Below are 13,717 nucleotides of genomic sequence, written 5' to 3'. Positions count from 1 at the left end.
GGTTTTGTTTACAGCATAGCCGTAGACAAGCAAAGCCCAAATGGAGTAAAGGAAAAAACTGTCTTTTTCGTGTAATATAATCCTTAATTTATCTTAATTATTAACCATCTTCAGAGCACTGCAGTTCACCCTCAATATTCTTGAATATCAATTCTACCTCTTCCTTTCTTGGCTTCCTGTTGCACATGTTGTTACCACATTTTCTTGGTGAGTTACAAAATATGCTGAGTTTCAATGTTCTTGTTAGCAAAGGCTGAAGATGCAACTATTATCTTTTTGAGGGGTGGTTGGTCTCCACTGGAACTAAAATTTTCAAATGCTTGCTGCCTATCCTACAACATCTGGTCTTTATTGCTTAACTGAAAGGGATGGGTCAATTCTCAGCTGGGAATGTCCAGAGCTAACTGTTTTTCTGCAGTTGCATAATTTACCTACCAGATTTTCTGCAAGTTTGACTCTTAAGGTGAGTTATGTTCTACACAGATGGTTTATGGCCTTGTTCAGCAAGATAAATAATTGGCATTGCCTGCATTAAAATGAGAGGAAAACAAATGGTGCTACTTCCTATTGTGTAGAATGAACTACAGCAATCATTTGTTCAAGATTTTTTCACACTGATATTTAGGTGCAGATATTTCAATAATTTGTTGAAGAAATGTCTTGACATTACATTTTGAACTTCAGGGATGCCAGTGGGTGGATCTCTGCTCTAGTAAAAGCAAGTTACAGTCAACTGTATGATGCATAAGAGCATGTGAAGCCACATGGCACTTGGGAAAGTTTCAAGATCTCATTCAGTGTTGTAAATTCTGAAACAAGGTGCTGCACTAAAGCCTGGCTTGTGTGCAAAATTCCTTCCTGGATTGTCATGTACCCATTGCACAGGACAGGGGGTGTTGTGCACTGTGGGGTGGATAGTGTCAACCACAGTATAACAATCAACAGAAGTTGGCTCAACAGTATTTTATGTGATGGTCAACTTGTCTGAATATTCACAAGGGGTGAAAACTTAAAGGTAAAATTACAATGTACCAGATAAAAAAGGGCTAAGACTAATTACAAAAGAAGCGAAATTGAAAGTAAGACGAAACTAATTACAATAGGCTGCAACTTACTTCTGATCCTGCTTTTAAGAGGTTAAAGAAACTCTGTCATTACATAACTTGAACAAATGAAACTTCTGTAAAAACTCCAATTGAGCTCTTTTGATCTCCTAACTTATAACTTTTTCAACACTTAAAGGGCATACTATATTAACGTTACTAATTGTGGACTGTTTTATACTGGAGTTGCTAGGTATGTAAGTGATTCAAGCTGTGAACAGTGGTATCTGAAAATAGGGGCATACACTGACAATGAAATAAAACAGAACTGTATATACTTTAAATTCACAATGAAGGAAATTATATAATCAATTTCCTCTTTTTAAATGTTCATTACATTGGTATCTGCTCTCTTCCCCTTTTTTCTGTTGCTGGTGCACACAAGTCATCTCTTCTGAGGATACTGCTGCCCCTGTGTTGGTGGCATGAGCTCCAGAAGGTGACAACCAGAGAAACTAATTATTTCCTCCTCTTTTTTATTGAAACATGTTTTCATTCCCTCCCTGATACTCCTCCTTTTTGAAGGTGGGCTTTGCAGTTGTGGCTCTTAACAGCATTTGTGGAAACTATAGGAATAACTCTAAACCAATCGAGGCTAAGGAGGGCACTCGTTGCCCACAAATACAGGATTTACCTTGGGGAACTAGGAGGTAACTACTGTTACATAACAGAATTTAGCTAAGAGAACTGTGTGGGAATGAATGATCAACACATGCCAAAATAAGGTGTGTCGGGAAGCAAAACTAATGTAGGAAGTAACTGTAATAGTAGTTGTACTAATCGTTGTTGTAGTAGTAGTAGAAGTAGCAGCAGCAGCAGCAGTTGTAGTAATAGAATCATTGCAACGGAAGGTAAAAATAGATTAAAAATTAGATCCAAAATAAAGTAGTGACTTGGTCACATTCCCCCCTACTTTTGCTTGCTATGTCCTCATGTAAGTAGAGTAAAACAAAACAGATCAATGCTCCCTTAAAAAGAACATCAATACAGGTAATTAAACTGTACAGTTATTTCTTGATTGTCTGAGACTCACAGTAGGGGCAGGGTGGATCTCTGTGGCTCTTCAATTGGAATTGGCATAGGGTTCTGAGGAGTTCACCAGAACTTCACCAAGAGGAATTCTGTTGATCCTTAGAGGAAGCTCTCAAATTCTTGATAGAAAGTGGGGTAGTGACCTCTGCCAGGGGTTTGGAACTTGCTGTTCAGAATGGTTAACTGCTTTTATAGGTCTTTGACCATCGACTGGTTCAATTTTATAAACTTTGTCCTGGCATTGTCTTCTCCACAATATGGTTCCATTGGTTCAAGTTGCTATGCTTTATGTCTTTGTGGTTTTATTTCTCTTGCTGAAAGTGTACAACCAATGCTACAGAAATGTATAAATACTTAGTGTTAGGGTCCATCACTTAGAACTAAAATAATTGTTTCATGTTGTGTTGTTTAAATCCTCAACAAAAACAACTTTTTATGAGGTCAATCCCACACAAAATCCTTCTTGAATTCTCTTTGGAAATGAAAAAGTACATGTATTGACAAAAACTCAATTAGAGAGAGGGAAAACATTGTGATTGTATTAGCTTTTAAACGATCATGCAATTCAAACCCAGATTTTTCCAGCTTAGTAATCTTTGAACCTTGCCATCAGGAGTCTTAAAATCTGAGTCTTCTTCAAGGGACAGAAGGGCCATTTCACCACCTCTTTACTATACATTTGGGAATATCTGAGATGGTTCACTGCACCTTTCACAGACTTAACCATTCTTCCATTTGGCTTACATGAGTTAGCAACCAAACCAAGGAATACAAACTTGATTCTGAGATTAGTTTTTCCAAAGACATTGTCCTTTTTGCTCATTAATTATTACAGTGACCTTGTGTCATGACACTACAACAGCATTAAGCTGAAGAAAAGTTACATCTTAACTGGTAAATTGGATGGGTATGATTCATTTTCTGTGGTTTACTTGTTTAATAAGTTTATTTACTATTAACTTTCTGTTTGAATACCTATGGTAAGAAGATTTCCTGTCAATCTTGTTTAAGATAAAGTCTCTTTTCTTTTGCCTTTGAAATGCAGTTCCAGTACTTCAGTTCCATAAAGTGATGTTCCCTGTTCTTGGTTACTATTTTTCACTAAAATGCAGGATTGCAATCTGTAGGCTGAGAATACCATTTCTCAACAGATTTTGGACATAAGAAAAATACTGAAGAAGTCACAAGTGGCATTATCTTTCACTGTTTGAAATATTTTGCCTGTCAGATGCTTTCCTATCATTCCATATGTCATCATTCTCTTTTATGGAAAGTTTATGAACATTGGGGTTTACGCATAACTTTTCACATTGGGATGAGGTTGTTATGCACTTCTTCTGTGTGTGGCATTTGTTTTCTATGGTAGTTGTAAGTGATAGAGCGGCAGGGTCATCAGAAGTTGTAGCTGTTTAGGACTCTGCCATTGGGAATGATGCTGGTTAGTGCTACTGAGGTGATGAGCTTTTGTGGAGCATTATTACTAGTCATCTCCCATACACAACTTTCATAATGGCTGATAGCACTTAAACATGAAATTGAGGTCAGAAAGGTTACCCATGAGGATAACAACTGTAAGCAAAAGGTCAAGTTAGGCTAAAAAGGCTAGCTGTTTTGACTTGATTCTTTCAAATTATAATCAAGAAGAGGAAATGCTGACTCATTTTTGTGTTCCAGAATGTACAAAGATAGAATTAAAACTTGAGAATCAAGAGAGGAAATCAATTGACAGAACTAAAGTAAATCCCGAGACATTCTTGTGAGATTGATCCAATAGCTTCTAGAAAGGCATGAACTTACATGAACAATGACAAAGTGAATTACTGGCCAAGCCACCATGGTAATTTGAACAATGCATATTGCCAAACCTTGTTTTGAAAGAAAAGACACTGGAAAGTAATTTCTGGGAATAGCAGAATGTCACATACGCACAGAATTTTAACATAGAGGATAGAGTATGAAAACTCTAACTGCTAAAATTATGTTATTCTCCCCTTCTCTACGGATTAATTTTTTTTCGTTATGAAAGGAAACTTTTTGTTGCAGTATTTAGTTAACTATTTTGTTGATAAACTTGGGTGTTTAATTTGTGCACAAGCACCAGGGTTTGTGTTTGAGCTTGTGCTAAATATTGGTAACCTTGGAGGAAGTATGGTATAATTGTACAACCTCTTTAATAATACAGGTTGTTAATTGGCATGATATGTGTCATGCACAAAACACAAAGTCTCCGACACTTCTAGAATCTTCAACAGTGAAGAAGGGAAGAAATGCAGGTATGTTCATGTACTTGTGTGAGCTCAAGATCACAAGGTCATAAGACCACCATTAGGCAGCTCAATGGGAGAATGAACTCATTTGAGCCAATTGAAATAGTTCATCAAAAGTAATTTTACAATTGTAATTCAAAGCAGACACAGAATAGTTAGGCAATGGTGCTTCTTTGGTCAGACAAGTAATTATTCATGATTAAAAGGATATTCCATTGATGAGTTTGACAAACAGGTTAGGTACCAAAGTGTATTCTCATCTGAAAAATGGGATTAAAAAGTTTGATTTCTTGGTTGATCTTAACAGTATGAGTGATCTGTTGTTTTTTCGTTGATGGGCACTCTATTCAGTCAATGCACCTCAATTCATCAAGTTGAAATTCGCAATACTTCCACTCTCTTAGTGACACTCTAAATGCTGTGGCACTAATAGTTGCAACCTGTAAACAGTAAACAAACATCCATGTTTCCTTTGTTACACTGTATAACAGTAGAGTAAGCAATACCAGTACCAACACCATATTGTAACAGTGTTGTTTGGCTCAATTAAACAGTGTCTCTCTACACCACAAAGGCATTTAAATTAATTGTTGCATTTAAATTAATTGTTGTAGCAGTGCTAATGAATATAAAATGTACAAAAGTGATAATTTTTTCCACAACCTGATCTCTTTAAAAAACTTCCAAATGAGATTTTGATGTTGAAGTTGTCCTGTGATAAAGATACTCACACATCCTTTATGCTTTGAAAAGAGCTCAATTGACTTCAGTAGTGCACCTTCAGTCATTCCAGGTAGCAGCTTCTGACAAATGTCCTAGAATAAAGAAAGTCAAAGACATTAGTCTTATTTGGTTATTGCACATTGCACCACAGAAATATTTGATATAGAATTATTTTTTACATTCCATGCATTCATATTATGGGAATGTGTAATGAAAATACGTGTGTCAGTCAGTACCTCGAAGGGAGACATCAATGCAGTGAGTAAGTAGAATACTGTCTGGCTCACACTATCTGCCACCCATAGTGCAACAAAGTTCATTTAGAGGTAGGCTTCTTGCCAGAAAAGAAGGTATATATATATATGTGTGTAAATATACATATATACAAATTCATTCATACATACATACATACATACATACAGACAGATATTATATATAGATATATATATATATATATATATAGATAGATAGATATAATTTAAAGGAACTGTAAATATGTATATATATGATTAGTTGCACAATCATGCCTACATTTTGTGTTACATAGGATCAAAACACAAAACTCTTAATTTTTACCCTTTGTTTAGTTTAATTATTGAGAAGCAAACAGTGATTAACATTTCTGTTTGGAAAATAAAAATATTAAAAAAATTCAGCCAATCATAGCAAATCTTAATATTACCCATAATGCTTTGTGGGTGTGGCAAGTTTTGTACATTTGAGTTCAAGATGTATATAGCAATGAATTAAGTGAAAAATGCGCCAAAATGGTTCTAAATCACAGAGAGGCAATTATTTCTTCATTTTCTCTCAGAGAAAGTTTAGAAAAATGTTTTTTTTTTCTGTCAGATCACCACAAATGTGGCAGACTGGCAGTGTAAACAGCTGCAGTGTGCTTCTCATCAAGTGTAAATGTCATATCATTAATGTTCCTCTCAGGTAAAAGTGTCCCTTGAGAACCTGCTGGCCCCTTAACGCATTAAACTCATAGTTATCAGTAAATTTGCTTTCAAGCTCCCCATCAGATGTGACCTTTAAAAGGTAGAAGTCATACATTGGATCATGTAGTGGCAATAGTACTTCCATTTGCTGCTATGTCAGCTAAGTGAGATGCTGTGTCATGGTCAAGGGTATTCTCTCTGGCTTGCATGGTTGTTGCCACTGAGCCATCTGTAGCAATGGTAACCTCTTTCCAATCATTCATCAATGCCTTGTTTGCACAATGAGCCTCCCCACTCATAATGCAATTAATGCACTAGCAGGAAAGGTGTTGGACCAACACTTTTTCTTGCAGGGCTGAAGACTTAACACGATGCCATTGCCTGATTCCCTTTATCTTTTTAAATTTTCTTCCATCTCTGTTTCTAGAAACAGCCTCTTCCCCTTCAGATGGTACATGGAAGAAGACTGCTTTAAGTGAGCTGCATTTGAAGCAGGCTATGTGAAGTTGGCTTCCAGGTATTCATGCATGGCCTTAGCACTGTTGATGGTGTCAGTCCTGTTGAGAACTACTTGGCTGATCTTCTTTATTATATGTGAGTGAGCTGCATCTTGCTCTCCTTTTTCATGAGAGGTTTCAAAGTAATTTGTATTGTTTTTTACCAATACATTTCTTCACAAAGTCTTTCTTGTCTCCTGTTGGCCCGCTAGCTGAACTTGACCAGTCATTGAAAATTTTTTTCCTTATCTTCCTCGGAAAGAGCATCTTTGGGAACTTTGCGCTTTATGTACAGCCAGGTTTCTTTGTCGCCTTTTAAGGTTTCTTTTTGTTTCTTTTTGGGTTTACTTATACTTCGTTCATTGAGGTTGACCAAACTCCTCAAGGACTTTTGGCTCTAGATTTCTTGACATTATCTCCAAATGCAAGAGATTTAAAAGCTCCAAATGTGGCTCTTTTTCATTTGACCCAGAGCATTTTATTACCATGAGTCCTGCTGATATGTCTGATGCAAGAGCCTTTAGACTTGCAACTTTTCTTTCCTCTTCTGGGGTTTCAAGACCCCATGTATGATGAGTATTTTTCTAGTTCTGGGACTGCCTGCCAGATTTTCAATGACATCAGCTTTTTGGCAAGGCATAGCAGGAAATTTACCTTTCACTTTATAGGTAACATGTTTTTTTTGCAGTCCGATTCTGAAATCCTCAGCCCACATTGTGACCTTCAGCATTTAGAGTCTGATCCATTTGCTGATTTTGTTCTTTGCATTTTCTGACTCTTTCTCTGGTTTGCTCTCTAATTTTCTCTCTTCTTCACTTACTTTCTTTAATGACAGCTTGTCTCCTTTCTTTTGATTCTCTTTGCATTTAATTTGTGGTATCTGTGTGTCTCTGCCACAATCAAGTCCCACATATCATCATTAAACATTTGGTCAAAAAACGGCTCCTTCCCTGATTTCAGCACTGCTTGGGTATCTTTGAATTGGCCCAGGAGCTGGCTCAGCAAATGGCCTACCTGCTGGTGGATTGTACTTCTCTGACCACTCTAGTTCAGGATCGTGAGGACATCCTACACAGGTTTCTCCTCCATGGCCCACTCCTCCGCAGCCTGCTCTTCCTCAGCCTGGTCTTCCTTGGCCTGTTCTTCAGTAGCCTTAAACTGGGCTACAATCAAGTGCCGTTTCTTGGGCCATGATAGAAATATTTGAATGTGGTTCTATTGTAACTACATATTTGTATTCATTGAGCTAAAAAGCATCCAATGGCAAAAATAAGCGGTAAAATCTGTTGCTGAGTCAAATAAACATGCAAACACATACTAAAACTATAAAAATCCTGCGAAACAAAACAAACAAAAAAAAAAACAAAGCAAAATAAACGAAGCAAATGCATACAACCGTTCATAAAAAACGGGTCAGTTATCCTATAATACTCTTAAATGGCGATATAAACACTAGAGGGGTCCTCAGGGATACCTAAATTGGTATGGGTGAGTAGCAGATGAATTAGTTTGTTTGCCAACAAAAGGTTCAAATCAAACATGCAAACTGGAAGGCTACTCAACTATAATACTTATAATACACCTTTTGCCGTTCATTACCAGAAAATATACTTTCATTTATGCCAAAAGTTATATCAACAACGTAAATAAGTTTTTCATTAACTCCCAGAGCTATTAATGAATCTTGAACATAATCACAAAAGGATGCAGATTTATTTCTCAGAGAACGAGCGTTCAACAAGCAAAAGGTTAGATTGGAAGAACGATGTTTAACTTGATTAGTGTCAGGACCAGAATTCAACTTGAAAAGAACGTGTCCTATCAGTGGACGGAATGTTGCATATGCATTAGAATAATACAAACAAGGTCTTTTAGATCTTCTGTTCACCAGAACTGGGTGAACAATACGCTCATACTTCACTAAAAAAGACAACAATGCCTTTCCAAATTCCACATGGTGAATCAGTGGACCACATCTCCACAGTATGCTAATTTCAGAAGTTTCATCAAGGCACAGATATGATACTCTCTCCAAGGAGATGCTCTGAAGATGCTTTAATTTCTGCATAGACTAAATCTTTTCTACACGACACCACAATGTTCAACAAGTAATGCATGTCTTACAAGATAATTCTTTGAATGGTCATTTTCCTTTGAAGAGTAACTCAAAAATAAAAACAAAATTGGGAAACTTAAATTATTAGTGGCTTTCATTTAGGCAGGTATCACTTTCTCTCATCGGTCATGGACTTTTATACATGTGGTGGCTCCTACAGGAACCTTTGGATTGCTTGAACTGGTTGTATTGTTTTTGATCAATTTTGCTTGTCTTTTTGTTGGCCATTCAAGCAAAGCATTCTTTCATGGCCTACATCAAAAATAACCAAGAATCTATTTTGATGTTGATGTTTTTCAAAAAAAAAATTTTCTCACCTTCCTTTGTTTTGGGCATTCAAAGCAAACATTATCTAGGCTTATTCCCGGCTCCAGCTGTTTAATTACTCATACTTATGTTTATCCTTGAATTATCCAATTCACCTATGTTCCTTTCGCCAATCTACAGAAAGAAGAAGAATGGCATCTAACAATCTTCAGCATTTGGATGCCAACCTTAAGAAATGCTACCAGGGTGACCTTGACAGGAACATATTACTGGGTTGTTTTAGAAAGATATGTTTTCAAATTATAGATCAGAAAACTAATTATGAAGTGCTACTTATTCTTTCCAATTTTTGCATTATATAAAATGGTAACCAATAAACTGTCTTTACTCTTTTCACTCTCAGCCTGAACAGAAACTCTCCTCTGAAGTATTTGTGTGATGTCAGTACTTTTTAGTAAACTGATATGCTGGGAAAAACAAAAGCAATGTTTAAAGTCCCTCGATGTGTTCACTTTCTTTTTATCATGTAAAGACACAAAAAGTCAACATCAAGGCCTTGTAGTTTACTTGATGAGGGGCATTTCCTCTTTCACTACAAAGTATGAAACGTCAAAGGTCTTCCTGAAAACGTCTTCTTGTTCTTTACTCAGTTTGAACTCCAGAGGTCACTGGTTTCCCGTAGGCATTGGGGTGATGGAGTTTGACCCAATTTTCTCTTGTACAAAGCCAGGGCTTCATTATGCAGTGCTGATTTTGCATGATCAATAATGTTAGAAAGCTTAAAATTGACTGACCCATCAATGCACGATCTTGAAAAGTTACACCTTTTGTTTATCCCTTGTTCAAAGTTGACACAGACAGTGCATTTCAGCATGGAACAAAACGTTCCCTTTTCACATTTATCAACATCATAAACCAGCCAAATATTTGCCTCAAACATGGCTAAATCATTCTTTCTCCACTTGTCCCACTATGGCACATGTTGTCCTTCTTCCCTTTGTAGTCTCGGACTTATGTGTCTTTCTCGGTGCTTCAGGTTTGGTCTCTGATTTTATGCCATTGCAAATTGAAAGACCATCATCTTCGGTCAGCTTCCTTTTCTTGCTTTAGTTTGGGCCAAAAAAGCTTGTTATCTTTCCATGTGTTGTGCAGACATGGTCTTTAAATTCTTTTTCCTTGATAGTATCTCCTACTTCTATGAGTGGAATAAAGTGGTTAGGGTGAAACCAAATTCCTCTTGTTGCATCAAGGTTTACATCCCTGGATCATATTATGAAGACCATTGGCATTGACTTCACTTCACTAATAACCCTCGGTTCTAAGACAACATGTAACAGAATTCATATTGAGGGTGCCATATTTGGATAAACTGAAAAAATTCAACTTCCCGTTATTGAGGCTAAAGCCACAAGGTGAAACATCCTTGCCCATTCTTTTTTGACTATGTCACCTATCAAAAAATTTGAAAACGTTTCATCTTACTAAACCGTATAGATAGTTATAATAAAGAAAAGCATCTCGCTTGTTAACGTACTGTATTCACAGATATTGCTTAGTATACAGTTGAACCCTGCTTATTCTTGAATACTTTGTTCAAAAAGAAGTAAGTAAGATCTCGCATTCCTCAGTTGCAATAGTTTTGTTCAGACTCTCCAAGTCTATGTCAACATCTCGTGGAACATCCATGTTAAATTAAGAAATAGCTGCATGAATTTTGAAAATACCAATGCTAAACCTTCTTTTATTCACAAGAATAGTTGTCCATTGGAAACAAATCAGTGAATTCTGTTCTTACACTATGTAACACTCAAACATATAAAGGAGACATTTTGTGGTAGATAGATTTATTTGTTATAAACCTGACTACATTTTTATGAAACCAGTGTAAAGCTGCTTTGAATAAACAGTCAGCAGGGTAAAGCTTTCTTGTATTTTGCCTTTCATTGGTCAAGAAACGACAGGTGACACCTCTTTTATGATTTTAATAAAGTACAAATTCTCCGACATGAAAAAAGGAGTTGTGTATTAGTTTTGTGTAGCCCACCAAAAGGCCATAACTAGTTTATTCATTACAATAAATTCAAACAATTTATATAATAATAAATAAACACCTTGCGACGGTCAAAACTTTTTTTTCCTCATGAAATATTCATTATAACTGTTGGCAATCTGAAATTAAATTTTTAATTTCACAAACAGTTTTAAAATCCTTTCCCTGAAAATGTTTTATCCAGTACAAGTTTATGCTTTATTAAAAACACTTTTATGAGTTGCTACTGCAGGCTATAATTTATTCATCACTAGTTCAACTTCATATGCAGATGGTTATCTCCTGGCCATCTGTCATTCGCCCAAACCTTGTTTTACATGAAACATTTTCAGAGTTGACGAAATATGCAAAAACTTAATAAAATCGCTTGGGTTCTTCTTTGCTTTCACTGATGAAAAAAGTTCTGTAATCTTAAGAGAACAAAAAATGGCAGCTAAAATTTGCAACATGACTGATTGACAAAAAATGTTTGATTTGTTTTTCTTGTGCATTCATCTCACATCTCATTAATGGCAACTAATACTATTAAAATTATTAAGTAATTATTAAATAAAACCTGTTACATAAATTATTTAAACAGGCCACTAGTTAGAATTAAACTTAAATGTGGTTTTTTTGGACCAGCCTTTGCCAATGTAAAGGGCATTACTGTGCAAGAATTAAGGGTACATACAGCTGTTTTGACAAAGGTTGTCCAAAGAAAGCATTAAAGTGTACGTGACAATGCCAAAAGGTAGTCTGGGAAACATCCAATAAATTTCAATAAAATCTCAGAACAATGTCTCAACCATTCTTTTCTACGTATCAAAATTCCTAAATTCTGGTGAAGTGAAAGCAGAGACTTTGGGACAACTGTTAAATAGTTTTCTTATGCATCCACATGTGGAGTTTGTAATAATGCAAGCAGTACTTGACCACTTGGAAAAACCCTCAGAAATTGCACAGAATATCTATGAACAGACAGGGTCAGAACATGCAGTACAGTACAGAAAGAATGATTGATCTTGACCTTTATCAGGGGAACGTCAATGGAGCAACATTTGAAGATGGATGTGGATGAAAAGCTATGCCCCAACTTGCTTCCATTTAATGGAATCAATCTGCGATCAGTGGTCATAATGGGTACAAGAGAATCTTTGGCAATATTAGGATTTTGATCAAATTGTAAAATAATTGTTTCCACCCTTGTCCAAATTCTCTGTTAAAAAAAAATCACTGTAAATAGCCTGCCTCCATAAATTCATTTCTTCCTTTCTTATTTGTCTATTAGATAAGGCAGCTATCCACCACACGCAAGCAGCGATTGACACAATGAATGCAACAGGAGCAATTGTTCTTTTTCTTCTGCCCTACAGTTCTGATTTCATTCCATGTGAAGAACTTTTTGCACAAGTAAAGAGCTTGATCCGGGGAAACGATGTAGCCTAGCAATTTTGCATGGATCCAGAACTTATGGTTGAAGAAGTGTTTCTTCAAGGCACATATGAAGAAATCAAAAACTACATTCAACATGCAGAGTATTTTTAATGACTTTTTCACAACAGTTACTATTCATGTAAATCATGAATTTGGCTTCAATTATAAAGAGCTTATTCTGTTAACAGCTTTTCCTTTTGTGAGGAAAATTTGTCTTCGTAAAGAACACCATTGTCTTTCAAACTCTTGAGGTCCATCAGCTGCTGAAGGATGGCACAATTGATGTGTCTAAACCAAAAATAAATCAGCTGATTAATTAATCAATTAATTTGCCTCAGCTGACTGGAAGTGATCCGCGGGAATTTAAATTCTCCTCACCATCATCCATGCCCAGCATCATAACTTGAATTCTGGAATCTTGTCTTTTTTTCGCAGTCTCGACAAGCAAGCGTCATAGCTACTCTCTCTCTTTTCGTCACCATCTTCACTTTCCCTCAGTGCAGTATTGCAGTTGGGTTTAGCTAATTTTAGAAAACGATAATGACAGTGAATAAAAAAAACCTGCATGTTGTGCTTCGAGTGCGGCAGAATGTGGCTGGTTTTATAGAGTTTGTAAACAATACCTTTCCTCTTTTTTCCTGAAGGAACTCTTTAAGGGTCTTTCTGTGGGTCCACCCACAAGGTTATGATACCGTTCTTTGTCAAGGATAACACCTCAGCAAGCTGGATCTCCGATGATATGGGGAATTGCGGGAGCGATTTCCCCTGTGCAGTTCTCCAGGAGGTATTGCTTTGAGGTGTACACATTTTCACGTAAGGGCATGCCCTTTACTGAATAGGTGCCGTACCTACTCTTGTTTGTTTCTTTTAACACACGCAGACAGATATTCATAGTCCCACCTTCCATTGCGCTGAAAACTCGTGAACTTGATGATGACACAGTGATCTACCATAACCCATAATGCCTTTCAGTATTGTCGCATAAGCCTCAATACTTTTATCGGACAGCCTTTCTCGAAACAGCTCTATATGAAATGCTAACAGCATATCGTCATGCACGCAGTGCATTAATTATAGGGTGTTTTTTTTTGGAATACCTCTGCTCTATGAGTTACCTTTCCAATATAGCTCAAACAATCTCTCTAAGCAACTTTCATGGATAGATAATACTTTTTGGGGAAGAAGTCAAGTTGTTTCGGTGAAATGTTCAGACATTGTGTCCAATCACAATGTGAAATTGGCCAGACATATTCAAAATGTGGTCAGAGAATGTCAGATGACTGACTTTTTTTTCCAGCTCTGCAT

General features: G+C 36.5%; 2 long non-coding RNA genes across 2 annotated transcripts in view; both read left to right on the top strand.

Moving 5' to 3' along the window:
- The window catches only part of LOC149048661 (uncharacterized), a 3,292-nt gene extending 192 nt beyond the window's left edge, over positions 1–3,100 (top strand). Inside the window, exons 1-3 of the long non-coding RNA XR_016185171.1 lie at positions 1–1,015; positions 1,629–1,753; positions 2,971–3,100. The exon at positions 1–1,015 is cut by the window's left edge and continues 192 nt beyond it. This is a non-coding gene — a long non-coding RNA (uncharacterized LOC149048661). The remainder of the gene's footprint in view (positions 1,016–1,628; positions 1,754–2,970) is intronic.
- LOC113665002 (uncharacterized) overlaps positions 1–12,983 on the top strand; it is a 17,224-nt gene extending 4,241 nt beyond the window's left edge. The window contains exon 2 of the long non-coding RNA XR_016185168.1: positions 12,267–12,983. This is a non-coding gene — a long non-coding RNA (uncharacterized LOC113665002). The remainder of the gene's footprint in view (positions 1–12,266) is intronic.
- The last annotated feature ends 734 nt before the right edge of the window (positions 12,984–13,717 follow it).

This window comes from Pocillopora damicornis, chromosome 3 (genome assembly GCF_964200805.1).
Source record: "Pocillopora damicornis chromosome 3, jaPocDami1.2, whole genome shotgun sequence".
NCBI lineage: Eukaryota > Metazoa > Cnidaria > Anthozoa > Scleractinia > Pocilloporidae > Pocillopora > Pocillopora damicornis.
This window is presented reverse-complemented; position numbering and strand designations above follow the sequence as displayed.